The sequence below is a fragment of the Hylobates moloch genome, unplaced genomic scaffold (genome assembly GCF_009828535.3).
Source record: "Hylobates moloch isolate HMO894 unplaced genomic scaffold, HMol_V3 SCAFFOLD_13, whole genome shotgun sequence".
Taxonomy (NCBI): domain Eukaryota; kingdom Metazoa; phylum Chordata; class Mammalia; order Primates; family Hylobatidae; genus Hylobates; species Hylobates moloch.
Genome location: NW_026652288.1, coordinates 104109902 through 104136903, shown reverse-complemented (window position 1 = coordinate 104136903; position 27002 = coordinate 104109902). Strand labels below are relative to the sequence as shown.

Sequence of the window (27002 nt, the reverse complement as noted above, 5' to 3'; positions counted from 1 at the left end):
GCCAAAACCCCATCTCTACTAAAAATACAAAAATTAGCTGGGCTTGGTGGTTTCTGCCTGTATTACCTATATAACCAGCTACTTGGGAGGCTGAGACATGAGAATTGCTTGAGCCCGGGAGGTGGAGGTTGCAGTGAGCCAAGATCACACCACTGCACTCCAGCTTGGGCGACAGAGGAAGACTGTCTCAAAAATAAAAAGAATTTTGGGAGCATTCCCCTTGAAAACCAGCATAAGACAAGGATGCCCTCTCCCACCACTCTTATTCAACATAGTATTGGAAGTCCTGGCCAGAGCAGTCAGATAAGAGAAGGAAATAAAGGGCATCGAAATAGGAAGAGAGGAAGTCAAACCATCACTGTTTGCAGATGACGTGATGCTATATCTAGAAAACCCTGTAGTTTCAGCCCCAAAACTCCTTCAGCTGATAAACAACTTCAGCAAAGTTTCGGGATACATAATCAACATGCAAAAATTAGTAGCATTTCTGTACACCAACAACATCTAACCCGAGAGCCAATTCAGGAACACAATCCTGATCACAGTTGCCGCAAAAAGAATAAAATACCTAGGAACACAGCTAACCAAGGAGGTGAAAGATCTCTATAATGAGGATTACAAAACATTGCTCAAAGAAATCAGAGATGGCACAAATGGAAAGATGTTAAATGCTCACGGATAGATAGAATCAATACTGTTAAAATGGCCATACAGCCCAAAGGAATTTACAGATTCAGTGCTATTCCCATCAGACTATCAATGATAGTCTTCACACAACTAGAAACAAACTTTTAAAAAATTCATATGGAACCAAAAAAGTGTTCGAATAGCCAAAGTAACCCTAAGCAAAAAGAATAAATAGAGCTGGAGGCATCACATTCCAGACTTCAAACTATTTTTTTTTTTATTTTTTTGAGACAGAGTTTCACTCTAGCTGCCCAGACTGGAGTGCAGTGGCACAAGCTTGGCTCACTGCAACCTCCACCTCCCGGATTCAAGTGATTCTCCTGCCTCAGCCTCCCAGGTAGCTGGGATTACAGGTGCCCACCACCATACCTGGCTAATTTTTTGTATTTTTAGTAGAGACGGGGTTTTGCCATGTTGCCCAGGCTGGTCTTGAACTCCTAACCTCAAGTGATCCCCCGCCTTGGCCTCCCAAAGTGTTGGGATTACAGGTGTGAGTCACCACACCTGGCCCAGACTTCAAACTATGCTGCAGGGCCACAGTAACCAAAACAGCATGGTACTGGAACAGAAACAGACACATAGACCAGTGGAACAGAGAAGAGAGTCCAGAAATAAAGCCGCACACCTACAACCATCTGATCTTCAACAAAGCTGACAGAAACAAGTAATGAGGGAAAGGACTTCCCTGTTCAGTAAATGGTGCTGAGATAACTGGCTAGCCATGTGCAGAAGATTGAAACTGGACCCCTTCCTTATACTGTATACAAAAATCAACTCAAGATGGATTAAAGACTTGAGTGTAAAACCCAAAACTGTAAAAACCCTGGAAGAAAATCTAGGAAATACCATCCATGACATAGGCCCTGGCAAAGATTTCATGGCAAAGATGCCAAAAGCACTTGCAACAAAAGCAAAAATTGACAATTGGGACCTTAAAGAGCTTCTGCACAGCAAAAGAAACTGTCAACAGAATAAACAGACAACCTGCAGTGGGAGAAAATATTTGCAAACTACTCATCTGACAATGCTCTAATATCCAGAATCTGTAAGGAACTTAAACAAATTAACAAGCAAAAAACAACCCAATTAAAAAGTGGGCAAAGGACATGAACAGACACTTCAAAAGAAGACATACACAGCCAAGAAGCATATGAAGAAATGTTGAGTATCACTAATAATTAGAGAAATACAAGTCAAAACTACAATGAGATTCCATCTCACACCAGTCAGATTAGGTATTAATAAAAAGTAAAAAACAGATGCTGCCAAGGTTGTGGAGAAAAGGGAAGGCTTGCTTATACACGGCTGATGGAAGTGTAAATTGGTTCAACCATTGTGGAAAGCAGTGTGGTGATTTCTCAAAGAGCGAAAAGCAAAACTACCATTCGACCCAGCAGTCCCATTACAAGGTATATACCCAGAGGAATAAAAATCATTCTACCATAGAGACACATGCACATGAGTGTTCGTTGCAGCACTGTTCACAATAGCAAAAACATAGACTCAACCTAAATGCCCATTAATGACAGATTGGATAAAGAAAATGTGATACGTATATACTGTGGAATACTGTGCAGCCATAAAAATGAGATCATGTCCTGTAGGAACATGGATGGAGCTGGACGCCATTATCCAAACTAACATAGGAACAGAAAACCAAATACTACATGTTCTCACTTGTAAGTGAGAACTAAATAATGAGAACATGTGGACACAAAGAGGGGAATAACTGTCCCTGAAGCCCTTCAGGGTGGAGGGTGGAAGGAGGGAGATGATCAGAAAAAAATAACTTATCAAGTACTAGGCTTGTTACCTGGGTGATGAAATAATCTGTACATCAAACCCCCATGGTAAGAGTTTACCTGTATAACCTGCACATATACCCCTGAACCTAAAATAAAAGCTAAATAAAAAATTAAGCATTTAGTAAACAAAACAATAATTCATTTTAGTCAATGCCATAAATATTACATATGATCAGAAAATCAGATTTTAAAAAATGTTTTTGAATCTCTAAAGGCCTACAATTTATTTAAAATGTTTTAATTATGTATACTCAATTTCTTCCTTTTTTTTTTGTTTGTTTGTTTGTTTGTTTTTGAGACGTAGTTCCGCTCTTGTTGCCCAGGCTGGAGTGGAGTGGCACGATCTCAGCTCACTGCAATCTCCGCCTCCCAGGTTCAAGTGATTCTCTGGCCTCAGCCTCCCAAGTAGCTGGGACTACAGGCGCCCACCGCCATGCCCAGCTAATTTTTGTATTTTTAGTAGAGATGGGGTTTCGCCATGTTGGCCAGGCTGGTCTTGAACTCCTGACCTCAGGTGATCCACCCGCCTCGACCTCTCAAAGTGCTGGGATTACAGGCATGAGCCACCATGCTCGGCTGATTTCTTCTTTAGAAATGTTTTTTATGGTTAGGAGTTACTATAAATGAAATTTCATCAAGTCACACTTTAGCTAATTAACACCAAAAGCCAATGATAAATAAAAATGAAGAAGTAACAGCTGAAAAATACCAAAAACAATTATATTCTAATAAGAATCTGTAATACTAAATGACGATGCTATGGAAACAACTATGTATAATTTCATGATTAGTAGGAAAAATGTGAAAAATAACATGAAATGATAACACATAAATTGTGATAAAAATATAGTTTTGGATGATTCAAATGGGAATGCAGGAGGAAGAATTAATATAGCTTTGGCAAAGTAGTAATTACTGCATTCAGAAATTTAACAGACAGTGGCTGGGATAATACCTGTAATCTCAGCACTGTGGGAGGCAGAGATGGGTGGATCATTTGAGGTCAGGAGTTCGAGACCAGTCTGGCCAACATGGTGAAACCCTGTCTCTATTAAAAATACAAAAATTAGCCAGGCATAGTGGTGTGTGCCTGTAATCCCAGCTACTTGGGAGGCTGAGGCAGAAGAATCGCTTGAATCCGGGAGGCGAAGTTTGCAGTGAACTGAGATCGAGCCGCTGCACTCCAGCCTGGGTGACAGAGCGAGACTTGGTCTCAGAAACAGAAACAAACAAAAAACCAGAGTTAACAGACAGGCATACAAATAGTACCAAAATGTAATTTTAACAGTTGTAGATTTCTGAATTATACCAAGTAGTTTGCAGCTTTAAAAATCACTATAAAAACTTATAAACATCAATATCTTAAATACGGCTACCAACATCTTGTCAGTAACTTTGTTTAACAACCGCCCCAAAACTTTGTGACTGAAAACAACCACCAAGCCGGGCTTGGAGGGATCAGCTTACTTCTGCTCTAGTTGGTGCTGGCTGGGTGGCTCGACTGTGGCTAAAAGATTCAGCATGTCTGCTACCTTAGCTAGAGTGGCTGGAATGACTGGTGTTGGCTGAGCTTCTTTCACCCTTTGGAGTCTCTCATCTTCCAGACTTCTCTCTCTACATTTGGCCTCTCTCCCCAGCAGGCTAGTCAGACTTCTTAATGTGATAGTTGGCCTTCACGAATGTGAAATCGTGGGTACATGGTCCCATAAAGCCTGTGCCTACAGGTCACATAGCATCCCTTCTGCATTCTTTTGATCAAAGCAAGACTCAGAGCCACCCCAGATTCAGGGTAAGGAAAATCAGCTCTACTGTGTGAGTGGGAGAGTGGCATGCACCTGCAGGGATGGGAGGAATTGATGGTGGTCATATATATAGGTTGCCTTTCAATACCTGATCTGTGTGCCAGGACTCAGTGTTAGGAAGCTTGACAATAGTCAACTAATCCGCATTCCCCCAGAGTTTTATTTATGTCATTTGAAGTGTAGCATATAATTGAAAAAATCTCCCCAGGTGATCCTGACATGCAGTAAAGTTTGAGATCCACTAGTAAAGTTTGAGATAACTGATGCTTAATGAGTGGCCCCTGGACCAGCAGCATCAGCACCATCTGGGAACTCGTTAGAACTGTAGATTCTCAGAGCCCACCCCAGATCTGCTGAATTAGAAACTATAAGTCTGGGAGCTAGCAATCTGTGGTTGAACAAGCCTTCCAGGTGTTTCTGATGTATTCTAACATTTGAGAACCACTGTTTGAGAGCAGAGTTTGGCAAACCATGCGTTGCAGGCCATATCCAGCCCATTGCCTTTTTTTTTTTTTTTGCGGGGTTGGGGGCATATAAGTTTTTATTGGAACACAGCTATGCTCTTCTGTTTCTGTATTGTCTATGGCTACTTTTACACCACAGCAGCAGGGTTGAGTAGTAGTGATAGAGGCCTCATGGCCCACAAGCTTCAGTGCTTATTGTATCTAGCCCTTGACAGAAAAAGTGTCCTGATGACTATTGTAAAGGACTCCTTTGTTTTTCCCATTTACGGGGACTGTATCTGCCATGACACACACTGAAGAGTGGTCCTTTTAATGTTAGTGAATGTGACTTAGTGGTTTAGCTGCCTTTGGTGAATTCTTCTCAGTAAAATGGTGGTGGATGAACCAGGCTGCAACACAGGCTAATTAAAACTAGATTGTTTGTGAATAAGAAGCAGGCATTAGTAATTTTTAAAGCTCCCCAGGTCATTCCAGTCTGCAGCCCAGTTTAAGAAACAGTGGATTGTTTCCTGTAAACAAACCACCTGGAGATCTTGGTAAATGCAGATTCAGATTCTCCATTTCTAACAAGACTGGGGTGGTTCTAGAGATTCTGTAGTTCTGACCAGCTTCCAGGTAATGTGGGTAATGTTTGGTCACACCTGGCAAGCTTTTAAAATACTGATTCTGGAGTCACTAGTGTCTCTAATTATTGCAACATCTGTGTATTTAAAAGTTGCCCAAGTTATTTCAATGTGTAACCAATTTGAGAACCCCTGGGTAGAGCAGTTTGTATAACAGAATCATCTAGCAAACTTCCTAAAAATACAGAAGCAGCCTGTGTTTCTTCAACAAGATTGTGTCTTTGTATTTTCTTTTAGTTTTCCATGTGATTGTGATACAACCCTAAGCCAGTGGAGAACCACTGCCTTAGAGGAAGGAAGAAAAGGTTTGGAGAAACAGATTAGTACAGGTAGAGGGGCCAGACATGGTAGCTCATGCCTATAATCCCAGCACTTTGGGAGGCCGAGGTGGTGGGCAGATCCACTTGCGGTCAGGAGTTCGAGACCAGCCTGGCCAACATGGTGAAACCCCATCTCTACTAAAAATACAAAAGTGAGCCGGGTGTGGTGACGCACGCCTATAATCCCAGCTGCTCAGGAGGCTGAGGTAGGAGAATTGCTTGAACCCAGGAAGTAGAGGTTGCAGTGAGCTAAGATCACGCCACTACACTCCAGCTTAGGTGACAAAGGGAGACACTGGCTCAAAAAAAAAAAGATTACTACAGGCAGAGGAAGTAGAGAGGAATAAATAATGTTCATTGACATATTGGGACCAATTCCTGATGATAGCAGAGTTCTCTTTCTCTTCATTTAGTTTAGGCCTATCTATTATAGGCCTAATGAGATTAACCAAAAGATCCAATGAATCTGTAGTGGCACAAGCCATAGCCTTGCCCTTTTCTATAGATTCCGGAAAGGACAGGAATGATTATGTCATGGAGAATCATCAGAAGAGAGTGCTGTGGTAGCTGAGTAATACTTAATGTGTTTTTTTTTAGAGACAAGGTCTCCCTTTGTCACTCAGGCTGGAGTGCAGGGGCATGATCATAGCACTGCAGCCTCGAACTCCTGGGCTCTGGGAATCCTCCCACCTCAGGATAGGTGTATGCCACAATGCCCTGATAATTTTGTTCTTTGAAACAATATTAAAAATATTTTTTTATTTAAAATATTTGTGAGTACATAGTAGGTGTGTATTTAGAGGATATATGATATGGGGTATTTTGATAATGTGTAATAATCAGAGTAAATGGGGTATCCAACACCTCAAGCATTTATCGTTTGTATTACAAACAATCCAGTTATACACCTTGTTATTTTAAAATGTGCAATTAAATTATTTTTGACTATAGTCACCTTGTTGTGCTAGCAAATACTAGGTTTTATTCATTCTTTCTAACTATATTTTGTACCCATTAACCACCCCCATATCCCCCTACCCTCCACCTAGCCTTCCCGACCTCTGGTAACCATCATTCTACTCTCTATGGGTTCAATTGTTTTAATTTTTACCTCTCACAAATAAGTGAGAACATGTGAGGTTTATCTTTCTGTGCCTGGCTTATTTCACTTAACATAATGACCTCTAGTTCCGTCCATGTTGTTGCAGATGACAGGATCTCCTTCTTCTTTATGGCGGAATAGCACTGCATTGTGTATATGGACCACATTTTCTGCAACCATTCATCTGTTGATGGACACTTGTTTCCAAATCTTGGCTACTGTGAATATGCTGCAGTAAACATGAGAACACATGTATCTCTTTGATATACAGATTTCTTCTGTTTTGGATGTATATCTGAGAGTAGGATTGCTGGATGGTATGGGAGCTCTATTTTTAGTTTTCTCAGGAATCTCCAAGCTGTTCTCCTTAGTGGTTGTACTAATTTACATTCCCACCAACAGTGTACAAGGGTTCCCTTTTCTCCACATCCTAACTAACATTTGTTATTGCTTGTCTTTTGGATAAAAACCTTTAATTAATTAATTAATTTATTTATTTGAGACAGAGTCTTGCTCTGTCACTCAGGCTGGAGTAGAGTGATGGGGTATCAGTTTACTGCAACTTCCATCTCCAGTGTTCAAGTTATTCTCCTGCCTCAGCCTCCTGAGTAGCTGGGATTACAGGTGCCCACGACCACGCCCAGCTAACCTCAGGAGATCCATCTGCCTTGGCCTCCCAAAGTGCTGGGATTACAGGCATGAGCCACTGCACCCAGCCTTGGATAAAAGCCATTTTAACTGGCGTGAAATAATCTCATTGTAGTTTCGATTTGCGTTTCGCTGATGATCATTGATGTTGGGTGCCTTTTCATATGCCTGTGGGCCATTTGTATGTCTTTTTTGAGAAACGTCTATTCAGATCTTTTGCCCATTTTTAATTAGATTATTAGATTTTTTCCTAGTTATTTGAGCCCTTTATAATATTCTTGTTATAAATTCCTTGTTAGAGGGATAGGTTGCAAATATTTTCTCCTGTTCTGTGGATTGTCTCTTCACTTTATTGTTTCCTTTGCTGTGCAGAAGGTTTTTAACTTGATGTGATTCCATTTGTCCACTTTTGCCTTGGTTGCCTGTGCTTTTGTAGGGTATTAAGAAATTTTTACCCAGTCCAATGTCCTGGAGAATTTCCCCAATGTTTTCTTTTAGTAGTTTCATAATTTGAGGTCTTAAAGTCTTTAATCCACTTTGATTTGATATTTACATATGGCAAGAGATAGGGCTCTAGTTTTGTTCTTCTGCATTGGAGTTGTCTGAGCTTTATTTACTGAACAGACTGCCCTTTCCCTGTTGTATGTTCTTGGCACCTTTGTCGAAAACGAGTTCACTTTAGATGTATGGATTTGTTTCTGGGTTCTCTATTCTGTTCCTTTGGTCTGTGTGTCTGTTTCTATGCCAGTGCCATGCTGCTTTGGTTACTATTGCTCTGTAGTATAATTTGAGGTAATGGGATTTCTTCAGTTTTGTTCTTTTTGCTGGATAGTTCTGGCTATTCTGTTTGTGTGTGTGTGTGTGTGTGTGTGTGTGTGTGTGTGGTTTCATCTAAATTTTAGGATTTTTTTTCTATTTTTGTGAAGAATGTCATTGGTATTTTTCTTTTACTTTTTTCTTCATCCCGAGCAGCTGGGACCACAGGTGCGTGCCACCACACCCGGTTAATTTTGTATTTTTAGTAGAGACGGAGTTTCTCCATGTTGGTCAGGCTGGTCTCGAACTCCCGACTTCAGGTGATCCACCTGCTTCGGCCTGTCAAAGTGTTGGGTTTACAGGCGTGAGCCACTGTGCCCAGCTGTCATTGGTATTTTGATTGGTATGGCATTGAGTCCATAGATTCCTTTGCGTAGTATGGACTTTTTTTTTTTTTGGAGACAGAGTCTCGCTCTGTCGCCCAGGTGGGAGTGCAGTGGCGTGATCTTGGCTCACTGCAAGCTCCGCCTCCTGGGTCTAGGCCATTCTCCTGCCTCAGCCTCCCGAGTAGCTGGGACTACAGGCACCCGCCACCACACCCGGCTAATTTTTTTTTTGTATTTTTAGTGGAGACAGGGTTTCACTGTGTTAGCCAGGATGGTCTTGATCTCCTGACCTCGTGATCCGCCCGTCTCGGCCTCCCAAAATGCTGGGATTACAGGCTTGAGCCACCACACCCGGCCTGGACATTTTAACAATATTAGTTCTTCCAATTCATGAACATAGAATGTCTCTCCATTTCTTTGTGTCCTCTTCAACATTTTGCATCAATGTTTTATAGTTTTAGTTGTGGAGATCTTTCACTTCTTTCGTTAATTGCTAAGTATTTAATTTTATTTGTAGCAATTGTAAATAAGATTACTTCCTTGATTTCTTTTTCAGATTCTTCACTGTTGGCCTATGGAAATGCTACTGATTTTTGTATGTTGATTTTGTATCCTGTAGCTTTATTGAATTTATCGGTTGTAATAGTTTTTTTGGCGGAGTCTGTAGTCCAAATATAAGGTCATATCTGCAAAGATAATTTGACTTTATTCTTGCCAATGTGGATGCTTTTTATTTTATTCTCGTCTTACTGCTTTAGCTTAGGACTTCCATAATATGTTGATTAACAGTGATGACAGTGGGCATCCTTGTCTGCTTCCAGATCTTAGAGAAAAGGCTTTCAGTTTTTCCCCGTTCACTATTATACAAGCTCTGGATCTGTTGTATATGAGCTTTATTATGTTGAGGTATGTTTCTTCTATACCCGGTTTTTTGAGAGTTTTTGTTATGTTGAATTGTATCAAATGCTTTTTCAGCATCGATAGAAGTCATCATATGGTTTTTGTCTTTAATTCTATGTATCAAATTGATTTGCATATGTTGAATCATCCTTACATTCCTGGATTAAATCCCATTTGGTAATCCTTTTAATGTATTGTTTAATTGAGTTTGCTTATATTTTGTTGAGGATTTTTTTCATCAATGTTCATCAGAGATATTGGCCTGTAGTTTTGTGTGTGTGTGGTTATTGTTTATGCATCTCTGTCTGATTTTGGTATCAAGGTAATAACTGGCCTCAGAATGAGTTTGTAAGTATTCCCTCCTTTGCTGTTTTTCAGAATCGTTTGAGTAGGATTGCTATTAGATGTTCTTTAAATGTTTGGTAGAATTTTGAAGTAAAGCCATCTGGTCTCAGGTTTTTCTTTGCTGGAAGTTTTTTTTTTTTTTTTTTTTTTTTTTGAGGTGGAGTTTTCACCCTTGTTGCCCAGGCTGGAGTACAATGGCGCAATGTTGGCTCACTGCAACCTCTGTCTCTGAGGTTCAATCGATTCTCCTGCCTCAGCCTTCTGAGTAGCTGGGATTACAGGCAAGTGCCACCACGCCTGGCTAATTTTTTTGTGTTTTTAGTAGAGACGGGGTTTCGCCATGTTGGCCAGACTGGCCTCAAACTCCTGACCTCGGGTGATCCATCCACCTTGGCCTCCCAAAGTACTGGGATTACAGGAGTGAGCCACCGGGCACAGCCTGGAAGACTTTTTATTTGAGCTTTGGTCTCGTTACTGGTCTGTTCAGGTTTTGGATTTCTTCATGATTCAATCTTGGTAGGTTGTATGTGTCTAGGAATTTATCCATTTATTCTAGGTTTTCTAATTTATTGGTGCATAGTTGCTCATAGTAGCCTCTAATGATCCTTAGAATTTCTGCAGTGTGGGTTATAATGTCTCCTTTTTCATCTCTGATTTTTTTGTTTGGTCTTCTCTTTTCTTAGTCTGGCTAAAGGTTTGTCAGATTTTTAATCTTTTTGAAAAACCAACTTTTTGTTTTGTTGATTTTTGTATTGTTTTCTTCTTTTTAATTTCATTTATTTCTGCTCTGGTCTTTATTTTCTTCTGCTAACTTTAGGTTTAGGTTTGGTTTCCTTTTGCTTTTCGAGTTCTTTAAGATGTGTCATTAGGTTGTTTATTTGAAGGTATTTTGTTTTTGATGTAGGCACTCTTAGCTATAAACTTTCCTCTTAATACTGTTTTTACTGTATCCCATACATAGGCTTCGGTTTGTTGTGTTTCCATTATCATTTGCTTCAATAAATTTTTTAATTCCTTTTTTTTTGAGACAGAGTCTTGCTCTGTCACCCAGGCTGGATTGCAGTGGTGCAATCTCTGCTCACTGCAACCTCTGCCTCCTGGGTTCAAGTGATTTTCATGCCTCAGCCTCCTGAGTAGCTGAGATTACAGGTGCGTGCCACTACACCTGGCTAATTTTTGTATTGTTTAGTAGAGATGGGGTTTCACCACGTTGGCCAGGCTGGTCTCAAACTCCTGGCTTCAAGTGATCTGCCTGTCTTGGCCTTTCAAAATGTGGGGATTACAGGCCTGAGCCACTGCGCCCAGCCCAGTTTCATTCCTAATCTCTTCATTCACCCACTGGTCATTCAGGAGCATATTAATTTCCATGTGTTTATATAGTATCCAAAATTCCTCATTATTTCCAGTTTTATTCCATTGTGGTCACAGAAGATCCTTGATATTATTTCAGGTTTTGTGACCTAGCAATATGGTCTGTCCTTAAGAATGATTCATGTGCTGGGAAGAAAAATGTGTGTTCTACACCCCTTCAATGAAATGTTCTTAAATATTCATTAGGCCTATTTGGTCTATAGTACAGATTTCTTTTTTCTTTTCTTTTCTTTTCTTTTTCCTTTTTTTTTTTTTGAGATGGAGTCTCACTCTGTCGCCCAAGCTGGAGTGAGTGCAGTGGCACGATCCCGACTCACTGCAGCCACTGCCTCCTGGGTTCAAGTGATTCTCCTGCCTTGGCTTCCCAAAGTGCTGGAATTACAGGCACATACCACCACACCCAGCTAGCTTTGTATTTTTAGTAGAAATGGGGTTTCACCATGTTGGCCAGGCTGGTCTTGAACTCCTGACCTCAGGTGATGTCCCGCCTTGGCCTCCCAAAGTACTGGGATTACAGGCATGAGCCACTGCACCTGGCCTATAGTGCAGATTAAGTCTGATGTTTCCTTGTGGATTTTCTGTCTAGATGATCTGTCAAGTGCTGAAAGTGGGGTTTTGAAGTCTCCAGCTGTTATTATATTGGGGTCTGTCTCTCCCTTTAGCTTTAATGATATTTGCGTTATATATCTTGGTGCTCCAGTGTTTGGTACATATATAATTATACTTGTTATGTTCTTTTGCTGAATTGATTATAATGACCTTCTTTGTCTCTTGAAAATTTTTTTTTCTTGAAGTCTGTTTTGTGTGATATAAATATAGCTGCTTCTGTTCCTTTTGATTTCCATTTACATGTAGTATCTTTTTCCATTCCTTTATTTTCAGTTTGTGTCTTTATAGGTGAGATGTGTCTCTTGTAAGCAACAGATTATTGCGTCTTGTTTCTTTACCCATTCAGCCACTCTTTGTCTTTTGACTGGAGAATGTAGTCCCTTTACATTCAATGTTATTGATGAGTAAGGATTTACACCTGCCATGTTGTTATTTGTTTTCTGGTTGTTTTGTGGTCTTCTCTTCTTTACTGTCTTCCTTTTAGTGAAGGTGATTTTCTCTGGTGTTGTGTTTTATTTTCTTGCTTTTTATTTTTTGCTTATTTATTATATGTTTGTAGATTGGAGGTTACCATGAGGCTTGCAATAGTATCTTATGGTAACAAATCAACACTGATTGCATAAACAAGCCAACAAAAAGAAAACTAATAAAAACTCCATACTTTAGGCCGGGCACGGTGGCTCATGCCTGTAATCCCAGCACTTTGGGAGGCTGAGGTGGGCGGATCATGAGGTCAGGAGATCGAGACCATCCTGGCTAACACTGTGAAGCCCTGTCTCTACTAAAAATACAAAAAATTATCCAGGCATGGTGGCAGGTGCCTGTAGTCCCAGCTACTTGAGAGGCTGAGGCAGGAGAATGGTGTGAACCCAGGAGGCAGAGCTTGCAGTGAGCAGAGATAGCGCCACTTTACTCCAGCCTGGGTGACAGAACGAGACTCTGTCTCAAAACAAACAAACAAAAACTCAATGCTTTAACACTGTGTCCTCACTTTGTAACTTTTTACTGTTTCTGTGTGTATATTATTGTATTATCTCTGTTGAAAGGTATACTCATTATTTTTGGTTTGTCTTTTCACCTTTCTATTAATACTTAAGATAGGAATAGTTTACACAGCACAATTACAGTGTTATAGTATTCCATGTTTGTCTCTGTACTTACTGTCACCAGTGAGCCTTGCACCTGCAGATGATTTCTTCTTGCCCATTAATCTCCTTTTCTTTCAGAGTGAAGAACCTCCCTGTAGCATTTCTTGTAGGACAGGTCTGGTGTTGATGAAATTCATCAACTTTTGTTTGTCTGGGAAAATCTTTAATTATCCTTCATGTTTGAAGGATATTTTTGCTTCATATGCTATTCTAGAGTAAAAAATTTTCTGCCAGCACTTTAAATATGTCATGCTACTCTTTCCTGGCCTGTAAGGTTTCCATTGAAAAGTCTGCTAGATGTTTTGGAGCTCCATTGTGTTATTTGTTTCTTTTCTTGTGCTGCTTTTAGAATCCTTTATCCTTGATCTTTGGGAATTTGATTATTAAACTAATAATGGGTTAAATCTACTTGGTATTCTATAACCTTCTTTTACTTGAAGTTTTGTATCTTTCTCTCAGTTTCAGAAATTTTCTGTTACTATCCTTTGAGTAAACTTTCTGTTTCTCTCTTTCTACCTTACTCTTAGATTTGCTATTGAGGCTATTTTCTAGATCTTATAGGCATGCTTCATTCTTTTTTATTCTTTTTTCTTCTCTATTTTCAAACAGGGCTCATAAGTCTCAGGAATTCTTTCTTCTGCTTGATCAGTTCTGCTGTTAAGAGACTCTGATACATTCTTTAAATGTCAAGTGCATTTTTCAACTCTAGAATTTCTGCTTGATTTTTAAAAATTATTTTAATTTCTTTGTTAAATTCTTCTGATAGGATTCTGAATTTCTTCTCTGTTATCTTGTATTTCTTTGAGTTTCCTCAGAGCAGCTATTTTGAATTCTCTGTCTGAAAGGTCACGTATCTCCATTTCTCCGATTTGCCCCTGGTGCCTTATTTAGTTCTTTTGATGAGGTTATGTTTTCTTCAATGGTCTTGATGCTAGTGGATATTTGTTATTATCTAGGCATTGAAGAATTAGATATTTATTGTAGGCTTCACAGTCTGGGCTTGTTTGTATTCATCCTTCTTGAGAAGGCTATCCAAGTATTCAAACCTACTTAGTTGTTATGATCTAGGTTTTTGGTCCCTACAGCTGTATCTGCATTAGAGGGCACCCCAAGCCTAGTAATGCTGTAGTTCTTGGACACTTATAGAGATACCAGCTTGGTGGTTGATATGGTTAGGCTTTGTGTCCCCACCCGAATCTCATCTTGAATTGTAATCCCCATAACCCCCACGTGTCAAGGGAGAGACCAGGTGGAGGTGAATGGATCATGGGAGCGGCGTCTCCATGCTGTTCTGGTGATAGTGAGTGCATTACATGAGATCTGATGGTTTTGGATGTGTTTGGTAATTCCTCCTGTGTTCATTCTCCCTCCTGCTGCCTCGTGAAGAAAGTGCCTTGCTTTCCCTTCACCCTCCACCATGATTGTAAGTTTCCTGAGGCCTCCCCAGCCCTGTAGAACTGTGAGTCAATTAAACCTCTTTCCTTTCTAGATTACCCAGTCTCATGCAGTTCTTTATAGCAGTGTGAGAATGGACTAATACTGTGGTCTTGGATAACATCTGGAAGAATTCTCTGGATTACCAGGTAGAGACTCTTGTTTTCTTCCCTTACTTTCTCCAAAATGAGTGCAGTCTCTCTCTCTCTCTCTCTCTCTGGCTAAGCTGCCTGGAGCTTGGAGAGAGGTGACACAAGCACTCCTGTCACCACCATTGTTGGGACTGTACTTGGTCAGATCTGAAGCCAGCAAAGCACTGTGTCTTGCCCATGTCCTGCTATAACTATTACCTGGCCGCAACCTGTGTTCTCTCAAGGCCCTCAGGCCATACAGTCATTATTTCAAGAGTGGCTGAAGCTAGTCATTCTTGTATATTTCCCTTCGGGGTGGTGAATTCCCCTGGGCTCCGGGCTCCTGACAGGTTCAGAGATAGTGCCTGGAAGCCAGGGCCTGAAATCGGAAACCTTAGAAATTTCCTTGGCGCTGTATTCAACTATGTTTAAACTGGTACTGAAATCACAAGACACAGTCCTTCCCACCCTTCCCTTTCCTCTCCCCAGGCAGTGGAGTCACCCCCTGTGTCCACCTCCACACAGGCCCACAGGGAGTACTGCCACAATGTTGTCACTGTTCACTTAAGGCCCAAGGGCTCAGCTTTTCATGAATGTCGCCATTCCTGGGACCCACCCTTCAGGGCAGTGAGTTCCCTTCTGGCTTAGGGTAGTTCCAGAGGTGCCATCCAGTGTTCTCTGGAATCAGGGATCCTACGAACCTGCCTGGTGCTCCTCCCAACTATGTTTGAGGTGGTACCTGATCTGTAAGACAAAATCCCCTTTATTTTTCCCTCCCCTTTTCACAAGCAGAAGGAGTCTCTCCTCGTAGCCACCACAGCTGTGAATACGCCGGGTCACACCTGAAGCCTGCATGTCTCAGAGTCCTAGCTGAGGCCCACAGTGTGTATTACTTTGTTACTGCTGGTGATTATTCAGGGTCTAAGGGCTCTTTAGTCAGCAAGTGATGAATTCTTCCAGGACTTGATCCTTCCCTTCAGGTTCCTTCTGGCCCAGGGTGTGTCTAAAAATATCATCCAGGAGTTAGAGCCTAGAATGTCGGGACCTCACGACTCTGCCTGATGCCTTATTCATCTGTGGCTGAGGTGGTATTTATGTTGCAAAACAAAGTCTTGTTTATTCTTTCCTCTCCTCTTCTCAAGGAGAAGGAAGGAATCTCTTTTGGAGCTGGGAGCCTTCCTGCCTTTGATTGGGGGATGTGTGACACAAGCGCTCCCTTAGCCACACTGGCTGGTGTCTCACTAGGTCATGTACCTCCAAGTCCACTGGCTCTGAGCCCAGCCCAGCACTACAACTTGCCTAGGAGTTACAGTCCTTGTGACCTAGCTTGCCTTTTACTGTTATTTAGGACTCCAGAGCACTTTAGCCTGTGGTGGCGAGGCTTGCGGAAACTCCAGTTCCAACCTCCAGGCTGTGTGATTGTCCTGTCCCTGGGGCTGGTCTAAATGCTCCATTCATTGGCATTGGCTGAGTTCTGCCAGGGTTGGCAGCACTGCGTTCCAGAGTATAGTCCCACAGTTGCTGTGCTCTTTCCCTATGTGCAGCGCAGATTCTTCCTCTGTGCCATGTGGTTGCTACGAGCGCATGGGGGAGGGCTGGGGTCAGCAATTCAAGACTGTCTTTTCTGTCCTCTTCACTGCCTCTTTCAGCGATATGAAGGTACTGTGATTGCTCACATGATTTTTCGTTCTTATGAAGGTGCTTTTTGTGTAGGTGGTTGTCAAATTTGGTGTTCCTGCAGGGAGGACAGTCGGTGGAGGCTTCTATTTGGCCATATTGCTCTGCCTCGCATTCCAGCTTGTTTTTATTTTTAATTTTTGTTGCAATGGAGTCTTGTTACGTTCCCTAGGCTGTTCTCGAACTCTTTGCCTTGAGTGATCCTCTCATCGTGGCTTCCCAAAGTGTTAGGATTGCAGGCATGAGCCACTTTGCCTGGCCCTGAATAGTATTTAAATAAATCACAAGGACTTTAAACTACAAAATGTATACTTAGAGCCAGAGGCATCTTACTTGTAAGAGCTGGAAACGGGGATAATGCTATCTGTGGATATGCAGCCTGTTCTTTTACTAACCTTTCCGGACTAGATCTTTGAAGTGCATCTTAGCTTTCCTCCTTTCCTGAAGAGAGCAGAGATAGTGCTGCTTTAACCGTGTTCATACACGTATGAGGAGTAACTTTAGTGTGAGCTGTTAGTTTTAAAGAGTCATACATTATTCTATGCACTTATGTAAGTTCATTTTATAATGAGCAGATTGGTCAACTGACATATTTTTGATTATTTGTAATACATGTGTTGCTTGGAATAATACTGTTAATTTCCAGAAATATAAGTGAACCTTAGCTTTTCTGTTGGTGGCTTTTAAACTTTTTATGCTGGGAAAATGCGTGAATTTTCTCCTGGGAAAGTATAGACTAGAGACTTAGATACCAGTAGATGAATTGAGGAATTTCTGTGTAGCAGTTTAGTATAGAAAAGAGTTAGCTGTCCATGAGAAGGGCTTTAAGAACAACAATAACTACCAAAAAAAAAAAAAAAAAAAAAAGAAGGAGAGGAAGAAGAAGAAGAAGGAAGAAGAAGAAGGAAGAAGAAGAAGGAAGAAGAAGAAGAAAGAAGAAGAAGGAAGAAGAAGAAAGAAGAAGGAAGAAGAAGAAGAAGGAAGAAGAAGGAGGAGGAGGAGGAGGAGGAAGAAGAAGCTGTTAGATACTGTGGCTTGAAAATTGGCAAGTCGAAGACAGAACCGTTGCTTTATTGACAACATACTTTTCACACTAATGCAAGTATTAAAAGTATATAGCCCACATTATTGCGGCTGTGCTCAGTGGCTCATGCCCGTAATCCCAGCACGTTGGGAGGCTGAGGTCAGGAGTTCGAGATCAGGCTGGCCAACATGGCGAAACCCCATCTCTGCTAAAAATACAAAAATCAACTGAGCATGGTGGCATATCCCTGGAGTCCCAGCTACTCAGAAGGCTAAGGTGCAAGGATTGCTTGAACCTGGGAAGCAGAGGTTGCAGTGAGCCGAGATCATGCCATTGCACTCCAGCCTGCATGATGGAGTGAGACTCTTGTCTCCAAAACAAAACCAGTAAATAGCCTAGATTATTGACATCTAATTTCATGAAATACTTGTCATTCTATTCAAGTGTATAGAAAATTTAATTTTGGTAATGTTACATTTTAAAGGCAGTAGCATCCAGGATATAGGTATGTGCCAGGGTTTCATGATGAAGTTGCTAAGAGCAACTGCAGCAAAAGCAAAAATTGACAAATGGGATCTAATTAAAGAGTTTCTGCACAATCAAAGAAACCGTCAGCAGAGTAAACAGACAACCTATAGAATGGGAGAAAATATTTGCAAACTATTCATCTGATAATGCTCTTATATCCTGAATTTATAAGGAACTTAAATTATAAAGAAAAACACAACCCCATTAAAAAGTGGGCAAAGGACGTGAACAGACATTTCTCAAAAGAAGACGTACATGTGGCTAACAATCATGAAAAAAAGCTCAACATCACTGATCATTAGAGAAGTGCAAATCAAAACCACAATGAGATACCATCTCACATCAGCTGGGTGAGATACCATTGCTGGGTATATACCCATAGGAATATAGTTCTATTATAAAGACATATGTATGTGTATGTTCACTGCAGCACTATTCACAATAGCAAAGACGTGGAATCAGCCTAAATGCCCATCAGTGGTAGACTGGATAAAGAAAATGTGTACATACATATACACTATGGAATACTATGCAGCCATAAAAAAGAATGAGATCATGTCCTTTGCAGGAACATGGATGGAGCTGGAGGCCATTATCCTTAGCAGATTAACACAGGAACAGAAAACCAAACACCACATGTTCTCACTTATAAGTGGGGGAGCTAAATGATGAGAACACATGGACACATACAGGGGAACAACACATACTGTGGCTTATTGGAGTGTGGAGGGTAGGCGGAGGGAGAGGATCAGGAAAAATAATGGAGAGTAGGTGTAATACCTGGGTGATGAAATAATCTGTACAACAAGTCCCTGTGACACAAGTTTACCTATGTAACAAACCTCCACATCCTGCACATGCACCTCGAACCTAAAAGTTAAAAAAAAAAAAGTTGAAAAGCAAAAAAGAGAAAAATGTTCTGCTTTTCTCTTTGGAATATAATGATTTTTTAAACAACTTTATTAAGGAATAATTGACATAAACTTCATAGTTACAGCATACAATTTGATAACTTTTGAGATCCACATATCTCCATGAAATCACTACAAATAATTTAGTGAATATAACAATCATGCTTTAAAAGTTTTCCTTTGCCACTTTGTAATTTCTATTTCTCTCCCTTCTTCCCTCATTCCTAGTCTGTCGTGAATCTGCTTTCTATCATTATTGGTTTGTTTGCATTTTCTAGAATTGTACGTAAATGGACTTTTGTGGTCTAGTTTCTTCAGTGTTATTTTGAGGTCCAATTATATTGCATGTTTTAGTCCTTCATTCCCTTTTTATTGCTCAATACAATTGCATTGTATGGATTTATCACAAGTTTTAAAATCCATCTACCTGTGGATGGTTATATTAGCTATCTACTGCTATATAACAGATTATCTGAAAACTTAGTGGCATGAAACAACACGCATGTATTAAAGTTTCTGGGTCAGGAATTTGGGAGTGGCTTAGTTGGGTGATTCTGACTCAGGAATTTCATGACATTGCCTCAGTCTCTGGTCCCCTGACCAAGGATCCTCTTTGCAGGGATGCTTGAGTGTCCTTATGACATGGAATCTGGTTACTGCTAAAACAAGTGATCCAAGAGCAGCATGGGCAAACAGGAAGCTTCAATGCCTTTTTTTTTTTAAGACAGAGTCTCACTCTGTCATCCAGGCTGGAGTGAATGGCATGAGCTTGGCTCACTGCAACTTCTGCCTCCCAGGTTGAAGTGATTCTTGTGCCTCAGTCTCCTGAGTAGCTAGGATTACAGACATGCGCCACCACACCCAGCTAATTTTTTTATTTTTAATAGAGTTGGGATTTCACCATGTTGGCCAGGCTGGTCTCGAACTCCTGACCTCAAGTGATCTGCCTGCCTCAACCTCCCAAAGCCGAGCCACCGCGTCTGGCTGGAAGCTTCAATGCCTTTTATAACCTGGTCTCAGCAGTCACACATTGTTACTTTCTTCATGACACTGTTTGCTAGAAGTAGGTCACTCCATCTAGCCCACACTCAAAGAGCAAAGAATTGGGGCTGCTTTTGAAGAAAGCAGTGTTAAAGAATTTGTTGTCATATTTTAAAGCTACCGCAATGGACTTTGGGGTTGTTTTTAGGTTTTGGCTATTACAAATAAAAATGCTTATTAAAATACATGTAAAAATCTGTGTAGAAATATAGTATTATTTCTTTACCTGAATAGCCAGGCGTAAAACGGCTAGTTTGTAAGATAGTGTTATGCTTTCATTTTTACTATTTTTAAAGTGAAGACTGTAAGCCATTGCTAAGAGAAAATAAGGAAATATTTAATTTCTTTTATTTATTAATGTTTATGTTAATTTTTAATACAGTCACACATCATTTAACAACAGTGATACATTCTGAGAAATGTGTTGTTAGGTGATTTCTTCATTGTGTGAGTATCATAGAATGTACTTAACACAAACCTAGACAGTGTAGCCTCCTACACACCTAGGCTACGAGGTGTAGTCTGTTGCTTTTATGCTGCAAACCTATACAGCATGTTTCTGTAATGAATACGTTAGGCATTTGTAACATAATGGTAGATATTTGTGTATTTAAACATAGAAAAAGTACAGTACAGATACAGTACTATAATTTTATGGGACCACCGTTATATGTGCGGCCTGTCTTTGACCAAAATGTCATTATGCGGCACATGACTGTTTTACGTTTCTTAAAAATGTTAATATCTGTAAAGAAATAAAAACCTACACAAATGTTGTTTTGCAAAGTGGATTGTGCCATTTTACATCAGCAGTGTATGAGAGTGCAGGCGTTCCACATGCTCAGCAACACTTGGCATAGTCACTTTCTAAAATTGTTTATGGTTTTAATTTGCATTTCCTTATTAATAAGTAATGATGTTGAGCATTTTGTTTCTTTGCCATCTATGGATCTTCTTTGGTGAAGTGTCATCTTTTGTTCTTATAAAAATGGATTTAGGCCGGGCATGGTGGCTCACGCCTGTAATCCCAGCACTTTGGGAGGCCGATGCGGGCGGATCACGGGTCAGGAGATCCAGACCATCCTGCCTAACATGGTGAAACCCTGTGTCTACTAAAAATACAAAAAATTAGCTGGGCGTGGTGGTGGTGGTGGGCGCCTGTGGTCCCAGCTACTGGGGAGGCTGAAGCAGGAGAATGGCGTGAACCCGGGAGGCGGAGCTTGCAGTGAGCTGACATCGCGCCACTGCACTCCAGCCTGGGTGACAGAGCAAGACTTCGTCTCACACACACACACATACACACACACACACACACACACACACACAAAGAAAAAAATGGATTTATCGGCTGGGCGTGGTGGCTCACGCCTGTAATCCTAGCCCTTTGAAAGGCTGAGGCGGGTGGATCACTTGCCGTCAGGAGTTCATGACCATCCTGGGCAACGTAGTGAAACTCTGTCTCTATTAAAAGTACAAAAATTAGCTGGCGTGGTGGCACGCGCCTGTAATCCCAGCTGCTTGGGAGGCTGAGGCAGGAGAATCACTTGAACCTGGGAGGCGGAGGTTGCAGTAAGCCGAGATCACACTACTGCACTCCAGCCTGGGTGACAGAGCAAGGCCCTGTCTCAAAAAAAAAAAAAAAAAAAAAAGGATTTATCTTCATATTTACTGAGTTGTTATATGTTTTGCAGATATTTTCTTCCATGCTTCAGCTTGCCTTTTTCATTTTTGTAGCAGTGTTTTTTAAAGATCAAACTTTTTTTTTATGAAGTCAGTTTATTGAGTTTGTTTTTTTATTGTTTTCTTTTGTGTTCTGTTAGGAAAATGTTTGCTTAACCCTATTAAGTAAGATTTTTTTCAATGTTTTCTTGTAGAAGTTTAGGTCTATGATCTATTTCAAGTTAAATTTTATAAATGTTCTGTGGTAAGGGTTGAAGTTCTTCTTTTTCCTCTTTATTAATATTAAATTCTTTGCATATGGCTCTCCAGCTTGCTCTGTACATTTTCACATATTTATTGGCACCTTTTATAAAAAAAAATAAATAAAAGCTCACCATATGTGTGGGTAATTTCTGCTTTATTGATCTTTTTGCTTGTCTTTTTTCTTTTTTTTTTTTTTCCTGAGACAGTCTTGCTTTGTTTTCTGGGCTAGAGTGCAGTGAAATGAAAATGACTCACTACAGCCTCCACCTCCTGGGCTCAAGTAATCCTCCTGCCTTAGCCTTCCAAGTAGCTGGGACCACAGGCACATGCTACACGCCTGGCTAATTTTTTGAATTTTTGTGGAGATGGGGGGTTTCACTTTGTTGCCAAGGCTGGTCTCCAATTCCTGGGCTCAAGTGATCCTCTCAAACTGTTAGGATTACAGACTGGAGCCACTGTACCCAGCCTTTGCCTGTCTTTATACAGTACTATACTCCATTGATTACTGTAGCTTTCATAGTAAGTCTTGAAATCAGGTAGTATGAGTATTCTCTTTTCCTCTTTTTCAAAGTTATTTTGGCTATTCTAGGTCCTTTATGTTTTCATATAACTTTTAGAATCAACTTTTCAGTTTCTACTGAGATTTGGAGTGGAATTGCATTGAATGTATAGTTCAATTCGAGGTGAATCAACATTTTGCTAATAATAAGTCTTCTAATCCAAATAGTATGTGTGTTACTCTAAGTAGAGGGCCATGATTCTATTTGTTTGTGTATGATTTGCTCACTTTATTTGACAATCAGTGGTTAGTTCTTGTCCACATTGACTTTCAGTAGATTTTTGAAAGTGGTGACAGGCACATAGATAATCAATGTATAGAGCTCATTTGGTGAATGTTCAGCCTCATCATGTTTTCTGGAAATCCACATATGGATACCTATGAGATATTGCTTGTTCCTTTGTTCCAGACAGCTTTGTTTTGCCTGGTGTCAATGTGCACATCTAGAATTCCCATCTCCTTCATGGCAAATTTCTGGATGTCTTTGAGTGCCTGAGGGCCACGCTTCTTGAAGCCCACTCCATGGATGTGCTTCTGAATGTTGACGGTGTATCCTCAGGTCACCTTATTGATGGCAGAATGATTCTTGAAGTCCACTCCATGGATGTGCTTCTGAACATTTCTGGTTACCTTCGGGTCACCTTATTGATGGCAGGATGATTCTGAATGTTGCTGGTGTACCCTCGGGTCACCTTATCGATGGCGGGATGATTCTGAATGTTGCTGGTGTACCCTCGGGTCACCTTATCGATGGCGGGATGATTCTGAATGTTGCTGGTGTACCCTCGGTTCACCTTATTGATGGCAGAATGATGATTCTTCTTGCTGCCCATCTTTGTGGAGCCATTCTGCTGGACCCAAATTAGAAAAGAAGAGCATGAAAGATTGTCTCCATTTGTTTTTTTTTTTAATTTCTCTGAGCATGTTTTACAGTCATCACTGTGCAAGTCTTGCATATTTTTTGTCAAATTTATCCTTAAGCATTTCCTATTTGTTATTATAAATGGTTTTTTTTTTTTTCCCCAGATGGAGTTTCGCTCCTGTTGCTCAGGCTGGAGGGGCAATGGCGTGATCTCGGTTCACTGCAAGCTCTGTCTCCTAGGTTCAAGCGATTCTCCTGCCTCAGCCTCCCAAGTAGCTGGGATTACAGGGATGTGCCACCACGCCCGGCTGATTTTGTATTTTTAGTAGAGACGGGGTTTCTCCATGTTGGTCAGGCTGGTCTCAAACTCCCGACCTCAGGTGATCTGCCTGCCTTGGCCTCCCAAAGTGCTGGGATTACAGGCGTGAGCCACAGCGCCTGGCGAGTATTTTTTTTTTTTAATGTTCAGTTGCTATTTGGTCATTGCTGGTCTTAGAAATACAACAGATTTTTGTATTTTGACTTTGTTTCTACAACCTTCCTAAACGCACTTACTAATTTTAGCAGGTTTTTTTTTTTTTTTGCAGGTTCCATAGTGTTATCTATAGAGCTGATCACATCATCTGTGGATAAAGACAATTTTATATTCTTCCTTTCTAATCTGTATGCTTTTTATTTCTTGTATGATTGCATTGCTAGAATTTCTAGTGTAATATTGAATAGAAGTGATGAGTAGGCATTCCTGGCCTTGGTCCTGATCTGAGGGTGAAAGTAGCCTTTTGCCACTAGCCATGATGTTAGATACAGATTTTTCATATGTCCCCTTTGTTACACCGAGGAAAGTACATTATATGTCTGTATTCCTGAGAGTTTTTAAAAATCAGGAATGGATGATTTTTGTTCCAATGCTTTTTTGTGTCTGTCATACAGTTTGTTTTTTAAGTCTGTTAACATGGTGAATTATGTTGATTTTTTGAATGTTAAATCCATCTTTCATTCGTGGAATATATCCCAATCGGTCATGATGTATTTTCCTTCTTACGTATTATTATGACATGTCATTACTATATATTGCTAAGAATTTTGGCATCTATATTCATGAGGGATATTGCTTTGTAGCTTTCTTTTCTTACGGTGTCTTTGGTTTTGTTCTTCTGTTTTCTCAGAGAATAGATTTTCCGATAGATTTTTTTTTTTGAAGAGTTTATGTAGAAGTACTGTTCTTTCTACCTTAAATATTTGGTAGAATTCAGCAATGAAGATGTGAAGACATCTTTGTGGAGTTTTTCACATTTTTTCTTTTTATTTATTTTTAATTTTTAATGTATTTGTAGGATGTGTTTTCCTTTTTATTTATTTTTTAAGGTATATGTGCCATTTCTTTCTGATATTTTATAGTTAGAAGTTGAAACAGCTTTACAGTTGACATCCATAGACTCACCCCAAAGGTATATTATGCTGCATTTGCTTTATCACATATCTATTCATTTATCCTTCCCTCTATTCATGCCTCAATATTATTAATGCATTTTAAAATAATTTGTAGACAAAAGAACATTTCTTTCTCAAATACATTCCCAGGTTTAGGGTTTTTTTACAGGTCTTTTCTTTTCTTTCTTTCTTTCTTTTTTTTTTTTTGAGATAGGATCTTACTCTGTTGCTCCATCTAGAGTGCAGTGCAATGGCATGGTCACAGCTCACTGCAACCTTGAACTCCTGGGCTCAAGTGATTCTCTTGCCTTAGCCTCTTGAATAGCTAGGACTACAAGTTTGTGTCACCATGCTTGGCTCATTAAAAAATGTATATATATAGAGAGATAGGTCTTGCCATGTTGCCCAGGCTAATCTTGAACTCCTGGCCTCATGGGATCCTCTGACCTTGGGCTCCCAAAGTAATGGGATTGTAGGGATAAGCCACCATGCCTGGCCCTGATTTTATTTCTTGAGGTCAAGTTTAAATACAGTTAAATGCAAAAATCCTATTTGTATCTTTAAGTTAATTTTGGCAAGCCCATCCACTTATGTAAGTCAAATCCTTTTTAAGATATGGATCATTACCGTTATCCAGAAAGTTCTCCCATACCGCTTCTCAGTCCCAACCCACACCTCCAAAGGCAAGTCCTGCTTTGATTTTCTTCCATAAAGTAGTTATGTTTTTTCTATAACTTCATATAAGTGGAATCATATTGTATGTATGTGTGTCTGTGTGTGTATGTGTGACTTCTTTTGCTTGGAATAACATTTTTGAGATCGGTATTGTTCCCTGTTTCAGTAGTTCTCTCTTTTTAATACTTTGTAGTATAACTTAATATAATGTCATATTATTGCTTTATGCCCTACTATATGGTCAATTTTCTTAAATGTTGTTAGTGTTCCTGAGAAGATTGGATGTTCTCTTTTTGTTGGTTTTATGTTTCTCTGTCCTTTCAATCAACCTAGTTAATATGCTATTTGTGTCTTCTTAATTCATTTAAAAATCTATTGTTTCATATTTACACTGTCATTCTTCATATTTTAAAGTTATTTTTAAATTTAAATATAACAAAATTGATTTTTTGTGGCATATAACTTCATGGGTTTTGACAGATGCATACAGTTGGGTCTCCACACCAAAATCAAGATGCACAGCAGTTCCGTCAACTCCCCAGAAGCCCTCATGTTGCCCCATTATTAACCTTTCCATCTTCCTCCTATCAGTGGAAATCACTGATATTTCATCCCCTCAGTCTTGCCCTTTCCTGAATGTCCAACAAATTTTGTTTCACTTAGCAAAATGCATTGAGATTCACTGATGTTGTTCCATGTATTAATAATCGTTCTTTTTTATTGCTGTATGAATGTATCATAGTTTGTTTCTATATTCACTGGTTGAAAGACATTTGGATATTTTCTGTATTTTGGCAATTAGGAATGAAACTGCTATAAACATTTGAGTACAGGTTTTTGTGTGAACATAAGTTTTAATTTCATTTGGCCAAATACCTAGGATTGGGATTGTTATATTTCATGTTCATGTAATTTTAACTTTATATGATATGGAAGGTTTTAATATAGACTCTGTCTTTTAAACTCTGTTCAGGGTATCAGTTTCTTCTTGATTGAGGCTTGATAGTTTTTGTCTTTCACAAAATGTGTCCATCTGTTAAATTTGCAGGCCTACAGTTGTTTCTTAGCTTCACAGATTATCTTTTTAATATATATACAATGATAAAGATGTGTCTCTCCTTCTTAATGTTTGAAATTTGCATCTTATCTCTGTGGTTAGAGGTTTATCGATTTTATAATATTCTCTAAGAACCAAATTTTGTGATTCTTTGATTTTTCTCTATTAACTTTCTATTTTCTGTTTAGTTGACTTCTACTCTGATCTTTATCATTTTCTTTCTTCTGCTTACTTTGGGTTTAGTACTTTGAGTTTAACATAATACAGACAAAATTTAATTTCTCTCTGGAAGTAAACTGACAGATTTTGAAAAGTCCAGATTCCTGGGGAATGTGTGTATGTGGTATTCAGGAGAAAACGGAAGACAGAGCTTCAGAGATAATGAAATTGTGGTATTGTTTTTAATTAGTAGAAGAATGGAGGATTTTCTTTTGGATATTGATCTTTCTGCCTGCTCATGTAACTTTATTTCAAACTCTGAATGAAGTATATCTGTAAGTTATTAAAGGTGGAATCCCCACGATAAGCATTTTGATGTTTATCATACACAGAGCCATCTGTGTTAAATATGTGGCATCATTTAAGTTGGGCAAAATACTATCTGGAGGAATAAAATTTTACTCTTGTCTCTACTGTTAGCAGTTATTTAACCTAAAGGATGATATAATGTTTACTTGAATTTAAAATATTCGTTTAAGTCCCCAAGTCTTCCCCAATGAGTAACCTCTACCTCAACTAAGGTATATGGCGTTTCTGGAGCTGTTGTCATTTGCTATGCTGTGA

The 27002-nt window shown here is 39.8% G+C and overlaps 1 protein-coding gene across 4 annotated transcripts in view; it reads left to right on the top strand.

The window, feature by feature from the left end:
• The window catches only part of ACAP2 (ArfGAP with coiled-coil, ankyrin repeat and PH domains 2), a 178488-nt gene that overhangs the window by 81127 nt on the left and 70359 nt on the right, over positions 1-27002 (top strand). The window lies entirely within an intron of this gene.